At 37.9% G+C, this 13859-nt stretch overlaps 1 protein-coding gene across 1 annotated transcript in view; it reads left to right on the forward strand.

Moving 5' to 3' along the window:
• The window catches only part of LOC137331596 (cohesin subunit SA-1), a 163183-nt gene that overhangs the window by 90417 nt on the left and 58907 nt on the right, over positions 1-13859 (forward strand). The window lies entirely within an intron of this gene.

Genomic DNA, 13859 nt, shown 5'->3' on the forward strand with positions numbered 1-13859 from the left:
AAGAACTGAGAAGTGAAAAGTTCAAAACAGTTCAGGAATTCTTCTGAAATTTGTGTGATAAATTCAGACAAGGACTCTCTTTGAATTCTCTATTTGAGAATATGGTACAATGTGATTATGCAGTTGCACAAAAAGTTTTATGAGAAGATGGAACCAACTAAGCTTTCCATGCCAGTAACCAGATGTTGCAGACGTGTGGACTTGCTCATGTGTTTAATATTGGTACTCTGTCATATTTGCCAAATTCTATGATGGTTCATATTTTGACTAAATAAACACTGATTCATGTTTATTATTTTGGCATTTCCAAAGTGATTTGGTTTAAGACTACATTGAATTGACTACACAGATGACTGCAAATAGGATAATTGTTAATCCTACAAGCCATGCAACTCTAAGGACAGATCACAGAAAATTTGATGCTGAATTGTAAGAGATCAGGTCCACCTGCAGAAATTGCTGATAACAAAATAATTTCTGTCTAAGATGTTTAACACCTGAAATTGTAACATTAGGATTTTGACTTTAAAAACTGAAGAGACTTATTTCCCAGACAAAAGAAATTTTGAGAGTAATTGACCCATTATGAGCATTTTTCACCTGCATCTTTCATTTATTGAACTTTAATGCTTCATATTTCCATTTATTGCTAAAATATATCATTTTAGCTTATGAAATCTGGTCTTGATTTAATATCTACCAAATCAGAGTGTTTATTGGCATAGTACAATACTGTGTTTAATCCACTAGGCAGGCTACTGCAAGTAGGATAATTGTAAATCCTTAGGTTGCATACCTTTGCTAAGAGCCAATTATCAACATTCAGGTTCTGGATGATAGTGGGCAAGGTTCAATTATAGACGTTGCTGAGCGAGACAATGGTTCTACAAAAACCTAAAATAGAAACCGCGTCAATAAATCTAATACTAGCTAAAGCAAAGTATCACTATGGCTATGTGTATATGAAAAATGTATAATTTCTCCTCATATTGTTTGGCGAGGGAATAGAGATTGGTTTAAGGGTAAAACTAGATGAGGGAAGTGGTTATGGTGACATTTTGGGATATAGCTGGAGCGGAAGACAATTGTATAAGGTTGGGATTGCACTGTGCATCTTATCGTTACTGACTGAAATATGGTCACCCAAATGCATTGCAGCCCTGCACAAAATAATCTTGAAAGTTTTTTATAAAGCTGCTTCTAAGCAGTAGACCAAGATTAATGTGAAATTGATTCCTTCCAGAGAAATTTCTATCGTATAACCTACCCGATTGATTGATGAAATCTATTCTGGTTGAGACCAATTATAATAGAATCATAGAAAGGTTACAGCACGGAAGGAGGCCATGCGGCCCATCGAGTCCGCGCCGGCTCTATGCAAGAGCAATCCAGCTAGTCCCACTCCTCTGCCCTATCCCCGTAGCCCTGCAAATTTTTTACTTTCAAGTACTTATCCAGTTCCCTTTTGAAGGCCATGATTGAATCTGCCTCCACCACCCCCTCAGGTAGTGCATTCCAGATCCTAACCACTTGCTGTGTAAAAAAGTTTTTCTTCATGTTACCTTTGGTTCTTTTGTCAATCACCTTAAATCTGTGCCCTCTGGTTCTTGACCCTTCCACCAATGGGAACAGTTTCTCTCTATTTACTCTGTCTAGACCCTTCATGATTTTGAATACCTCTATCAAATCTCCTCGCAACCTTCTCCGTTCTAAGGAGAACAACCCCAGCTTCTCCGGTCTATTCACGTAACTGAAGTCCCTTATCCCTGGAACCATTCTAGTAAATCTCTTCTGCACCCTCTCTAAGACCTTCAGATCTTGTCTAAAGTTCGGTGCCCAGAACTGGACACAATACTCCAGTTAAGGCCCAACCAGTGTTTTATTAAGGTTCATCATGACTTCCTTACTTTTGTATTCTATGCCTCTATTTATAAAGCCCAGGGATCCCATATGCTTTTTTAACCTGCCCTGCCACCTTCAACAGTTTGTGCACATATACCCCCAGATGTCTGTTCCTGTACCCCTTTTAGAATTGTGCCCTCTAGTTTATATTGCTTCGCCTCGTTCTTCCTACCAAAATGTATCACTTTGCATTTTTCTGTGTTAAATTTAATCTACCACGTGTCCGCCCATGCCACCAGCCTGTCTATATCCTCTTGCAGCCTATCGATATCCTCCTCACTGTTCACTACCCTTCCAAGTTTCATGACATCTGCAGTTTTTGAAATTGTGCCCAGTACGCCCAAGTCCAAGTCATTAATATATATTAAGGAAAGCAGTGGTCCCAGCACTGACCCCTGGGGAACACTACTGTATGCCTCCCTCCAGTCCGAAAAACAACCGTTCACCGCTACTCTCTGTTTCCTGTCACTAAGCCAATTCTGTATCCATGTTCCTACTGCCCCCTTTATTCCATGGGCTGCAAACTTGATGACAAGCCTATCATGCATTACTTTTCAAACACCCTTTGAAAGTTCATATACACCACATCACCTGCATTGCCCTCATCTACCCTCTCAGTTACCTCATCAAAAAACTCTATCAGGTTAGTTAAACACAATTTGCCTATCATGGAGTCGTAGAAAGTTCCTCGCAAGACTATTTGACCATTCGTGCTTGGATAGTGCTAGCTCTGCATAGGGGCGATTGACTCAGATTTTACTTCTCTGCATTTTTCCTATACCCTTAAGTTTCTGTTCAAGTGTTCTATTCTTTTGAAATATTGTGATGGACGTGCCTCTAATAGCTGCTTATGATAGTACATTCCCTATTTTAATAACCCTTGGCTTGAAAAAAATTCCAACTTCCCCTTTTGTGCTTCTTGTATTAATTCTAAATTTATATCTCCTTGTTATCCATTCACTAACCAGTGGAAATAATCTTTCAGTATTTACCTTGCCATATTCTTTCAATTATCGTGGTCAGTCTCTCATTACTTAATATTACTGGAAGGAGCCCAGATGTTTTCACCTTCATCTATTTTGAAATGTCCTAATCACTTCTTCATTTTATCCTTGGAGGCGGATTTCATTAATATAGTCATATGCGTTGCCGCATACTCTATCTCTGCTCTTTTCAGAATGCAATCAACCTGCTATGTAGTATCCTCATTGTCCTCTGTCAACGCAAGATTGATTGGTTTATTCTCCTTGTACTCTGTAACAATGGAACTTGGCAGTAAGTCTGTAAAATGGTCATTTGATTGTATAGTTCAGATTTGAACAAATAACAGCCTCCAGTCCAAAACCCAGGTTTTGTACCTGCTGTAACAGGGAATATGGAGAATAATAAATTTTGAGTTTACACCCTAGAGGATTATGTAACTTTGAATCCAAAACCACTTTCAAACCATCTTGTTCACTTTGCACATATTCCATCATGCATTTCCTGAAATACTGGTCTTTCTTACACTAACTTGGCCTGTTCCAAGTTAACTCTACGTGGCATCAGGGAATTTCTTGAAAAGAATGGGTGGGGTGCATATTTGAAATTGCAATATAGAAATGTGAGTCCAATGTTGAGTTTGGCAATGTTGGCATAAGCTTGGCCGGAAACCATGTTAATGTGGTCATGAAAAATACATGCCATGGGGGAAAGCTTTGAGGGAGGGGGACATCAAATTATTTGTAGTTGATTTGGACAGGGCTCCCATCCTACAGGTATTGGTCACATTTGTGTCTAATGTTACTAACATTTCAAACCTCTGCAGCAGTTCCTTCACCCGTACCACCTTTTTTAATGTTCATTTCTTTTCTTTCTGTCGAAATGTCCGTTTTTTTTTCAAAAAGGTAGGAAACTAAGTTGATGGGTTGAAGATTGAAAATCCAAGCCTGAGTGATCCTCTGCAGACTAGTTTACTGAATGGCGAAATGAAACAAGTGTTGTACCTCATTGACAAAGATCTGAAGCTGGAATTCAGTTCTGAACACTTTGAGATAGCACATTATATTTGTGGTATTGCTCAATTTACATTCTGGAACAGTTTTGTAAACTGATGGGGAACATAAAGTCCATCTTTCCTGTGCACGTTTTAACTTCTGTGCCTAAGTGACAGCTTCACAGCACAAATAATTATCTCACGTAAGTAAAATGTGAGAACACTCATTTGTGCAAATGTTGGTGCCTGTTAAGTTTTGTTTTTAAAGATGCAGAAGAGAGATTTTGTTAACATGAACAAAGAAGGAGCAATATATAGTTGTAGAAGTAAGCGATTGCATATTTTGCTCGTTTTAACTGTTGACTGTGAAATTGTCATGTGCACATAAAATACTATCACCTCCCCTCCATTCACTTGGCTTGTGTGCTTTAAATTCTTATCTCTTTGTTGTCATATATTTCCAGCCTCCATTAGCAACATTGAACCAGGGATAAATATTTAACCGTGTGCCACCCAAAATGTCCAATCCTTTGCCATCCATAGTGTTCAAATATAGCAAAAAATTTCCAGGGTAGAAAAAGATTACCCAAATTGTTTGGCAATAGAGAGTTTATTCCAGTTTCATTTTGTTCAGATTAATGCTTGGGAATATAGAGCCTAGTTACAGGCAATTTGGACTGCATTTTTGATGGAGAGCTTGGCGAATTCCAGGGGTTGGGAGAATAGAAAGGAGGAACAGCAGCAACTAGATATGACAGCAGTAGATTTTCTGCAGTTTGGGTCAACTGATTTCCCCCCCCCCTTCGTAATAAATAATTGCCACAATTTAAAAGTACTCTTTCCTTATGAGTGCTGCCTCTGCCTCCACCAACATCCCCACCCCCCCCTCCCAAACTTTCCCCTGCCCACCACCCTTCCTGACATCACTCTCTTAGACCACAGTTTTTCTCTCATTTCTTCCCCCACTAAATTTGCCTCATCCATGAAGCCCTCCACTTGCTCCTTTCACCTTCTCCCATCCCAGCTCCTAACTACCCAACTTTGCCATCTCAGTCTCATGATCACCGACATCGTCAACCTGTCTCTATTCTTTGTCTCAAACCGTACATCTTTCAAAAGTGCTGGCATTAACCCCTCCTGGAAAAAAAAACCTACCCTTATTTCCTCTATCCCCTCCAACTACTGCCACATCCTCAGCCTTCCCTTCCTGTCAGAAGTCCTGGAATAGATAGTTATGTTGCAATAACACTCCCAACTCTCCCACCAGTCCCTATTTGAAGTCCTCCAATCAAAGTGCTGCCTATATTACCAAGATCACATTGATCAAAGTCATCAACAATGCCCTTTGTGATTATAACCACAGTTTTCTGTCCCTATTCATCCTTCTTGGCCTCTGAGCTACTTTATACTGTAGACTACTCAAGCCTCCTTGAATGTCTCTTCCACAGATCATCCCTTTGGCACTACTATCCTCGGATTCCACTCCTATCTTTCAGACTTTCCTCCATTCTATGCAGCTCTCTTACAAACTAAGTTAACTGGTAATGATTTAGGTTATAAGCAATATGAGTTCACTCTGACATTCTGAAGCCTGTGTATGTGTCTCACTGATTCACACTCATCCTCCAGAGAGAGAAAACAAAACAGTCCTGTAGCACCTGTATGCCTCGTTTATCCAAGCTGCCTGACACAGCACAATGAATGAAAACTATTCCATTATAATGGGCAAGAATACTTCGGACCAGACCGTATTGAATCTCATTGCCTCAAAACTAATGTTCATTATGAACAGTGTTCAGAATGATTTTCATTTAAACTAAGGTTTAAAACCTATTTGGCAGTTTGACGAGTATATATAAACAGATGCACCATAATTTGCATTGGGAGTGGTTAAATATCTGAATTTTTAATGCTGTTTTCTTATTTACATTGCATTGTTCTACAGTACAACTACTTATTTTGCAGCCTGGATTCTAATGATAGGTGACTGTCTAATTATTTTGCTGCTGCCTGTAACTAAGTATGAAAAGCAAGTGTGGTTGGGGGAGGGGCTTTTAATCCATCGGCTGTTAATCCACGATGTTTTGTCTCCAGTATATGAAGCAATTTTGAGTTGAGGAAATGTAAATGCAGTTACTTCAGAGGTTTGTTATTTGAACCATGTCCAGTGGAGTCCAAGTTCTGTTTGATTCAGATCTGTTATAATTCAAATACAATTGAATTTTAACAAGATAGTTTTCCAATTTGTATATGTAATGAGATTTGCTTTTGTAGAGAAATTGATCTCAAGGGTGAATGTGGTTGAATGTCAATGAATTTAAGCTGAAGAAAAGCCACAACCTGTGTAATTTGTTTTAGAATAAATATTTGATTTGTTTGCACTCACAAAGTGTAGGATTTTATTTTATTAAAGGACTTTTCCGCAAGTTCATTTAGTGCAATGGATGTGGGTGATGGGCTGGCTAACTGTAGAATGCTGGAGATTTACAAGGCTGCTATTGTGCAGTTTATGCAGTGTAGTCATGGACATCTCCAAGTTGCTTGTCAATTCACGACGACTGGATGAGATGCAATTTGAACAGGGTAAATCAGATGAGGTCAGTTTTTTGTTTGAGAAATGGAACAGCTTGCTTCTGTACTGTTCCAACTAACAGTTTGATTTGAGAAATGACTCTTATGTCAAGCAAATTTAAGTGACCAGTATTTTTTCAGACTTGACTTCATGTGTGTAGGATTGAGAGTTCAGCTCTCAACTAGTAGTTAGCGGGCTTCTTTTTCAATGTGCCTGTGTCTTCCAGTGAAGATATTTCTTCTGGTCTGGATTTGGCCACAAGGCCATCTCCATCCATCTTTGCCCCTTGCTTGTTCTCATCTGAGTAATATTATTTGCAAGGGTGAGTTCTGCTTCCACATGTACACCGACAACCTCCAGCTTTATCTTTCTGTAACCACAGTGAACTCCACAACTATTGCTATGCACAACACATGTCCAATATTAAGTGTGAATGAGCCACATCTTTTCTCAGCTTGAAGTTTGCAAGAACAAAGCCATCCAGTTCGGCTATTGCCAAAAACTCCAGACCTTATTCCTTAGTTGTTTCCCCTTCCCTAGATGCTTGCTCAGGTTGTCGATATGCAACCTCAATTTCCTGTTTGGCTCTGAGCTGAGCTTCAAACTTTGTACCCTATACATTATCAAGACCGACTATTTCGATCTGTGGCATTACCTGCATCCATCCTTACCCCCCACGCCCAACAAAACCTCCACCAATGTTGACATTGTTCTCATCCATGCAACTGTTACTTCCAGGCTCAACCGATCCACCCTTCTCGTTGCCGGCATCCCTGTACAAACTAAAATGTGAATAGAGACTCCACTTATTGCATCCTATCATGTACCAATTCCTACTCACCTATTGCCTCTGTCCTCACCAACCTCCACTGGCTCCTCACTTCCATTCTACTCCACCATCAGCAACTGGGTCTACAGCCATCAACCCATACTCTAGAATTCTCCTCTTAAACTTCTCTGCCATGTTCCATCTCGCCATCTTCAACAACCTCAAAATTTACCCCTTCAACCATGTATTTACTCACCTCCCCTATATCTTTCCTCACTCTTACATGTGAAATACTTTGGTACTTTAAAGGCACTTTTTAAGTGTACGTTGATTGTTTTGGATGAAAGTGTAGTAGAAGTACTTATTTTGAGAAACCATTTTAATATAAGGTCAATAATTAGGATATGTGGATGTGATATTTATTGTTTTGCAGCACTGAGTCACTGTCCTAAACGTTTGAATTCGCCATGCCTAATTTTTAAGACAAAGACAAATAACAAGGATATTGGATAGTATATGAATTGATGCATTGTATTTTAATTTCTGAGATCTTTGCATGAAGCTATCCTAGATAAATGTGTTGCATTTTTGCTGTCTGCGGCTCTTTGATGCCTCAGAGCAGTAAGTAGGTTTTACTGATTCATACAGATCAAAAAGGCCTTAGGCTCGTTCAGTGATCTGTGTTGAGTAAGCTGGTCCCAAGGCTAGGGAGCTTTTTTTAAAAAATGGCCAAGTTTCCTGCACTTCAGTGCACTGTAGTGACCTCTATTGCAAAGTTTGCATGTGCCATTGTTGGGTGCGAACATGATTAGACTTGGCCATGATGATTTCTTCCATCCCCATCTACCCACAATCAAACTGGCAATGCTTTTTCTGAGTTTAAGTTTGAGGCACATCCTTAGACAGCTTGGAGAAAGCTTTACTTTGCTTTGCCCCAATTCTATATGTCATCTGGGAGTGCTTAATGTTAGTCTCTCACCTTGAGCACACACAAAAATGGCAGAATGTGTGACTGTTCAACATAATCTCTTCTACAACTACATGTGTAGCAGTTGCTATCTGTTTTTGCAGTGTCATACCAAAGCAGGTTTGAGTAAAATGAGAGACGCTGCACTTGCTGTCTGATTAGTATATATGGGAATTAAGATTGCAGTCCAATGGAACCTTGTTCTATTTACAGCAGAGGTAAATGTTGGGGAGGGCCAGAAATGTTCATCACACCATTTGAGTATCAAGATATTTAGCTTTTGCAACAGTGCTCTCTCTCTAATGTAGTTAGTTGCACATAGGCTGCAGACCTCTTGTTCTTTGGACTGGGTTTCTGACAGTTGCAGAGCTCAAACCGTGCATTACAGTCTGAAACCAACACAGTACATGAGTTGTCAGGGTGGAAGTCTAATGTTAATGATTTATTTTCAACAAAGGAGAAAGGTATTGATACACTAACAATAACCTGAAGATTTCCCAAATGGTAGCCAAATGTCTGTTTATTTTTTGGGAGGGGAGAGGAGAGAGTTGTTCCTACATGCTTATTTCATGGGCTGTATCCACCGCACAAGTGATGCAAAGTTTGTTTTAACAGCACATCATCTGTTATGTTCTGGAATCACTTCAAACATAAGCCCAGCCATATATTCATAATAGGAATGTTAGACGGGTTGGGTTAATGTTCTCTTGCCTGTGGCAAGAATCTGTATCTGTGTAGCAATCCAGAAACAATGTTTTGCATTTTTATTAATTTGGTTGTCCAATTTCTTATCACATTACTTTCAAATAATGCTATGCCACTTCCCCCTTTAATTGATGATATGACATGGGTTTATATGGTTTTGTACATTTTTTTGTCCTAGACCTAGACTTTGAAACATTCACCTTTCTTTCCTCATTCCCTGGAGATGCTTGTTATAAGTTGGATAGCCCGGTGATGAAGGATAGAATATTAGAGCCTGGTCTTCAGTTGCTTCCAAGCCTTTATTCACAGAGCTCCAGATTACACACACCACACCCTAGATAAGCTCTCTTAAATAGGGATACAAGAAAGCCCCAATTGATACAAGCCACCTGAATGCAAATAACACTAATTGATATAAATCACATGGATACAATTAACAATGCTTTTGGATTCATATCAATTTTTTTTATGTCTACCAAAGAATGAAATTAGTTGGGCACACTTTTTTGCTGGGAAAAGCAATGAAAAACATGCTTTTTTGTTTAGTGGGGATTCAGTAAATCATTTTGATTAATTTCAAACTAATTTATTTTTATGCTTATATTTTTTTAATAATTTAGAACTAATTTATGTTTTCTACTTGTGTTCATAATTTATAACCCAAAGGTCATTTTGACAATTGGAAATTATGCACATTAATACAATTCGTTTTTATGGAAATTGAGACCTGATATAGCAGATATTTGGATTTGGTGCTGTTCAGAACTGTTTGCTGACATCTTATTTGAGTCTATAGCTTTAGGGTTGCTTGCCATAATTGTCTTAGTATGCCATGAATTCTGACACTTAGATTTTCTTTGTTTCTATTTTACTAGAATAAATTGTAAAGTTTGTACAGAGCGGATTGGGAGCTTGGCATAAATCCTAGCCAGCATTCACCCACCACGAGTGCCACAGAAGCATATGTATTGCTTTCTAAGATAAATGTGTTTAGTGAGCATGGAAAGAACTTCATTTTAAAAATAAATCTGAGCTAATCCAATTTATCAGGAAGCATAAATTATTTGGCTGCATAAGTTGGTCTTGTTCCTTTTTCAAAAATAAAAATGAGTTAGAAGTGGCCGAATAAAATTTTTTAAACTTATGAGGAAAGTTATGAAGGAGATGGACAAAGTTGATTCAGGCAAGTTCATTACAACATGGAATTGATATAATAAGGGATACAAATTACGAGTGAAGACAGTAATCGGGTAGAATATTTTGACTCTAAAATAATGCACTTGTGTGGCAAATAGATGTGTTTCTAAAGAGAGAAGTGATTGAGAGATATGGTGAGAAAGTGGCTAAGTGGTATTGAGATCAATCAAAAAGGATGGATTTATTGAGCCTCGTGGCCTTCTCCATTAGAGGTTTCTCATGTTTTTCTAACCTGGTCAACAACGTAATGGAGTACAAAATTTGTACAACCCCAGCATACTCTGATTTAAATACAACGGAGCCCCATTAAAATGATGTTGAATGCTCGAAGTTCATATGGAAAGTATTTGTAATCAGTCTGTGATGTTCGTGCTGCCATGTCAAAGCTTGTAGTCGATAATAAGGCTTTAACATTTGCTTACTGTGTAATGTGACTTGGATAATTAAAAAAGATAAACGTGTAAGTGCTCTTGGACTGCAGCTACATTTTTTTACGTAAATTAACAATTAACTGGTATTCCATTCACCAAACTTACGACTTTACCTAGCCTTTGACAACAGAGCAACATGTTGTCTAAATATAGGGAAAGGAAAAAAATGTATAGAAATATTTTAAATAATCTACTCATTGTATTTTACTGCTGCTGGAGAAATAATTTACAGCCAATGGGTGTAAATTATATTTGTAATGGATATAAACTTATATTAAATGGGTGTAATTTATGGCCAATGGGTGTAAATTTGAAGATGTTTTTAACAATTTATTAAAATAAGTTAAGTTGTCATTTGATGTGCAAATATCAGATTTGAATTCTGGAAAAAAAAACTTGTTACCAGACTTGGCACAAGTCTCAGTTTTTAACAATATATTCATATAATTTTGAATAGAATTAGACAACTTTTTTTGCAAAGAAGTGATAGGATAAAGTCTCAAAAAGTGATCTTCCAAAGGTGATGTAATGTTGCTTGCCAAATACTTAACAGAGAAGTATGGCTCCAAATAGTTGCCTTTTTACCAAATGGATCAAAGTTTTCACCACATCATACTGAGAAAATACATAGATTTGATAATTCTGTGGTCACAATGGAAATATATGTAGCCACCTGTACTTCCCGCGTACTCAGGCGCATGAAATGCTTCTTCAGTATTTAAGCCCTGGAGAAATCTTTCATGGGGTGAAATGTCCAAAGACACTGTTTTTGATTTCCTCCGAAAACATCCGTTTTGATTTAGCAGCCCATTTTGAATTTGTTTTACAGTTTCTGTTAAAAAACCAGACCAGTTATTTAAATTAAACCAAAATCTGGATGAATGGTTTTATAAGTAGTGTGCTCGTTTGCCTACATAAATCTCTGTAGTTCAAAAAGTAATTCACTGCGAGAGATTTAAGTGTAATAAGACGCTATACAACTGCAAGTTTTTTTTATTTTACCTTTTTTACGTCTTTGTTCCTTAGATCACAAATAGTGATGTGATCTAAGGAAACCAAAGCCATTAAAAATGACATAGTATGCTTTTTTATTTTTTCTTCTAACCTTCTCCATTCCTCCTCCTGAATGCATTGGCTTCTTGTAATGTTCCATGGTCATCAGATGTCAATATCGCACCATTCTTTACCTGTGAGCTTAGAAAGTAATTAAGTATTGGTAGGTTACTCAGTTGTGGGGGCACTAAAGCTAAGCCCAGTTTGTTCACATCCAATATCCTCATGTATACTTCCAGCATGGGTCACCAGTTAATGGAGTTGGAATCTTGGCTGATTATTTTTGCCCCTCCATCCTAACCTGGAGTGCTAAGGCCAGTTGTAGAGCACCTACTGCCGTATGATTTAGATCAGCTAACTCCATATAGGCTGCTCTTTGGAATTCCTGGTTGCTGTTCTTTTTGCTGATTGTATTTTTTTTACTATATTACTTTCTAGGAGTACTCAATGTCAGGGGTTTGATGGAAAAGAAATGCAGGAGAGACCGTCAATTTCTGTGGTTAAGGGGAATGACGAATGATGGGTGCCTCTTCACTCTTTATTGCAGGAATAAGGAATGTTGTTTTGTAGCCCTTTCTCGTTCTCCCTAAATAACTGAAAACTCAAAGTGCTACAGTCCCCTCCCCTAATGCACACTTAAGTAAAAAAAAATTAAATTCCGTCTGTTTTTTGCTCTTGAAGGATAGCAGCAAGTGTGAAAGTTTGTTTTTAAAAGTAAGACGACTTCTCGGATTGGATACTACAACTGGCTTTCTAGTGCATAGATTGTGAAGGCAGATGTGCCTGAAGTGGATTCATTGCATTGTCTGCAACCTTTCTAATGACATAATTGTTTGGCATATTGCATTCAAGATGTCGATCATTTATATTGCATAATGCTGGCTTTCAGTAATAACATTTCAATGTTAATTCAATGCTTTGGTGCTGCGCAGTACTTTGATTACTTAGTAGGTGGCAAGCTTTCTAAAAATGATAAACTGGTAAAATGGAGGTGTTATCTGGTGTATTTATTTATAGTTTAGTGGATGCTCGACAGTTTAGGAATATCTTGATTATTAGCTTTATACTTAAGTGCATAAAATAAAGTTATGGTATTGGTTACAAGATTTTAGTTCCTCTTGAGGTGCTGGGGGTTTTCTAATTAAATCATACCATTGTTAACAGCTACTTGCATTTATATAGTGCCTTTAACATAGAAAAATGTCCCAAGGCACTTCACAGGATGCCGTGCCAAAGAAGGAGATATTAGGATGGGTGACTAAAAGTAATGTGGATAATCAATGTTATGATTTTTCTTTGTAGGTTTTCAAGAATTCAAAGTAGTTTTGTTTCTGTTGAAAATGTGCAATAAAATATCCATTGATTTAGCTTGTAATAAAAAGAATTCCGTTGTCTTGCCTTTTTCTATCCTCTGAGCATATTGGTAACAGGGTGGGGGATGGGTGTTACTACTCATTGATTGGCTGCAGTTTACAGCTGTGTTGCCAGGCTTGTCAGATAAGAAACAATCAGCTGAGGATTTCTGTTGTCCAGGGAGCATGCAAGAATGCCAAAACCATTTGAAACCCAAAAAATACTGAGCCAAGCACAACAGTACGTAATGGCATCTGTCAATTTTCCAAGTCAGATTAAAGCCAGTCCAGCAGAAGAGCATGTCTAATGCTGTAGGTTACGAACTGCAGGCTTCTAAGGTTCTGATTTAAGAAATTTTCTTTCATTGAGTTGTAATGCTTATTGTAGTTCTGACTCGAATGTTGATGATCTGTGAGTGAGATTGTTCATATTATCCAGCAGAACCCTCTGCTGGTAACATGCTGCACACAGTGTGTCTGAGAAACAATATGCGTACCACTCTAAGTTGCAGAAATTAGAGGTTGCAGGCTGTAGCTTCACAACGTTAAGAGTTCACCACAGCTGTTGGGTCTAGGCAAACTGTATACCAGCTTATCTGCAATGCAGCCATCTAGTGGCAGGCTAACAAGTTATTTAATTTGTGTTTTTTAAAAAAAATAGAACATTATTAAATCAGGTATATGTTTAAGGAGTTTAAAGATCAAATGGTTTTCTTAAAAAAATATATAAAATTGGTAGTGACTCCAGGGTTTGTTAACAACTGTTAATAAGTTGTGTAGAAATGAAACTCTGTTACCCAGCAGTAGATTTCTTTTTGTGTATATTTCCAGAGTGCCCCCTATTGTGACCTAACTAATTATAATTTTAATGTTCTAAGTTTTTTTTTGTAATTCTGGTGGTGTCGTAGGTAGAAGAGGCAAAACAAATCAGACTAT

The sequence above is a fragment of the Heptranchias perlo genome, chromosome 13 (genome assembly GCF_035084215.1).
Source record: "Heptranchias perlo isolate sHepPer1 chromosome 13, sHepPer1.hap1, whole genome shotgun sequence".
NCBI lineage: Eukaryota > Metazoa > Chordata > Chondrichthyes > Hexanchiformes > Hexanchidae > Heptranchias > Heptranchias perlo.